The following is a 2,500-nucleotide window of genomic DNA, read 5'->3' as shown; positions in this document are numbered from 1 at the left end:
ACACACACATACACACACACATACACACACACACACACACACACACACATACAGACACGCCCTTGCTCTCTTTCACACACTCTGTTTCTCTGCATGTGCATCCATTGCTCAGACGTGTTGATATCCACACTGACACTGTCTCCGCTCTCTCCTCCATCTAAACACCAGTGTATCCCTTCCTTCAAGCACCGCTCCTCCACCCACATACCCCCCACACCGCACACCAGCCCCTACACACTCCTCCCAGCCACGCCAACATCCCTCCTAAAGATACCCCCGGACCCCCGGACCCCCTGTTCCCTTTCTACAAATGTCGCCAGCCCTCCACCACCCCTACCACACCCCCCCGGCCCCCCCACGTCTCTCCTACACACATCGCCGTGTGTGCCTTTTTGTCTCGTTCATCTCCTTGAGCGTCCAGGTGGAAGATCATCAGTCTGCTGTGTGGACACGGCCTGCAGCTCCGGCCCGCCCTGTCTGCGCTCATTACACTGCCACGGGAATGTCAATACACTAATCATATGCTCCGGCACACAGGAGCCGAGCTCAGACAGAGCGCTTGAGCAAAGAGATCATTCGAAACGATCCATCATTCTGCCATGTTCTCCTCCACCTCTCTCCCCCCGCTGAACACTCCTACACCTCTGTGTGGATATCTCCTCCACCTCTCTCTCCTACACTACCCCACCCATAGCCCTTCTCCAACTGCTCTGACCTTTCCTACCTATCATTAGTGTTCTAGCTGCATTCCGACATTCGGATCGGAGGAGCTCTCCGGGTAATCATCCCTGAAAATCTCCACAGCCGATCACTAAACATGGGCGGACAGGGCACACAGACCCTGAGCACAGACGCTTTGCTAAGCGCAGTGATGATGTCATGCGCAGCCTGGTAAAGTCTCGCGTCATGACGAAAGCCAAAAAGTGGCCGAGAGGTTAAGGTGATGGACTGCTAACCCGATGCTAAGACAAGCTTTCAACCATTTCACTGTGAGTTATACTGTGTATGACTATGTATGTGACAAATAAACCAAACTTGAAACAAAACACAAGATGCAGATGTTTATTAAAGCATCCGCCCTGACGGCCAAGAGTCAGTGCATGCTGGGAGCCGAGAGGCAGGGGGCAGCTGTGAATGGGAGGCTCAGAGCAAACAGACCCCCTCCTGCTGGTCTAATTGCACTCTAATTAACATTTACAACAGTAGTGCTGCTGAACCTGCGAGCCTGCCACATGTCAGACAAGCAGGCTCACAGGGGGTGTGGGGGCGACATGGGCACACACTCCCATCAACCCCTCCTGCCTTCAGTGCAAGAGTCCACTAATGACTCCTACAGAGAACGCAGATGCATATTTAGCCATATTTGCTTTATGGAGTTCATGGGTGGGTGGAGCTTTATTCCTCTGTGTCTTAATTCAAATATCAGCATGTGTTTTAGTTTTTGGGGGGAGAGTTGCTAGAACTATATGAACACCACAGTGTAAATCAGCATACATAGTCAGATCACTGCATACACACTGATCAAGAAGCTTAGTAGTAATGCAAGTTGAACTAAATGCATCTATATATTTAATACTTCCAGACAGAGCGCCTGTAACAGTAGCTGTATAATGGCATACATGAAAATGAAGTACATGAAAGTTCAATCTTCCCTGGACTAGCACTGATGAATTCATGGCTGTTGGAAGTAATGATTAAGATATACTGCCAATAGTAACACCAGGAATTCTTGGAAAAAGCTAATATTTACCATGAAATGAAAGGTGATGGCCATCACCATTTCCTATTTCACCTCTCTTCTTCCATAAGCATGTGAACAGGGAAAAATGGAATCTTTGTTTTTTTTCTGTTCTCTAGAAGGTTTCTTCCCGGAGACCCCTGCCCATCCTCTTGTCTGAGACCACATCCAAAGAAAACACACATGCAATCATAAATCAGCCTGCAGAAATGAATGCGGCCTCCCTCCCATGTCTTCTGTCTCTGCTGTCTGCATGACCTGGAAGTGTTTTTAAAGGTGGGGGCACGCAAAGCGGATCTCATGATTGTGTTGCCCACCCTATCTGTGCAGGGAGAGGACCTTTCAACCCTCTACTCCACCCGCAGAGAGGACGCCTCACCCGTCACTCCACCCGCAAAGAGGACGCCTCACCCGCCACTCCACCCAGGCAGAGAGGACGCCTCACCCGCCACTCCACCCAGGCAGAGAGGACGCCTCACCCGCCACTCCACCCAGGCAGAGAGGACGCCTCACCCGTCACTCCACCCAGGCAGAGAGGACGCCTCACCCGTCACTCCACCCAGGCAGAGAGGACGCCTCACCCGCCACTCCACCCAGGCAGAGAGGACGCCTCACCCGCCACTCCACCCAGGCAGAGAGGACGCCTCACCCGCCACTCCACCCAGGCAGAGAGGACGCCTCACCCGTCACTCCACCCAGGCAGAGAGGACGCCTCACCCGTCACTCCACCCAGGCAGAGAGGACGCCTCACCCGCCACTCCA

The 2,500-nt window shown here is 52.5% G+C and overlaps 1 protein-coding gene across 2 annotated transcripts in view; it reads right to left on the bottom strand.

Moving 5' to 3' along the window:
• kif26ab (kinesin family member 26Ab) overlaps positions 1 to 2,500 on the bottom strand; it is a 75,816-nt gene that overhangs the window by 40,827 nt on the left and 32,489 nt on the right. The window lies entirely within an intron of this gene.

This window comes from Electrophorus electricus, chromosome 10 (assembly GCF_041902795.1).
Source record: "Electrophorus electricus isolate QZ-2024a chromosome 10, ASM4190279v1, whole genome shotgun sequence".
In the NCBI taxonomy this organism is placed as follows: Eukaryota; Metazoa; Chordata; class Actinopteri; order Gymnotiformes; family Gymnotidae; genus Electrophorus; species Electrophorus electricus.
The sequence above is the reverse complement of the archived record's forward strand: the minus strand, read 5'-3'. Positions and strand labels throughout refer to the sequence as shown.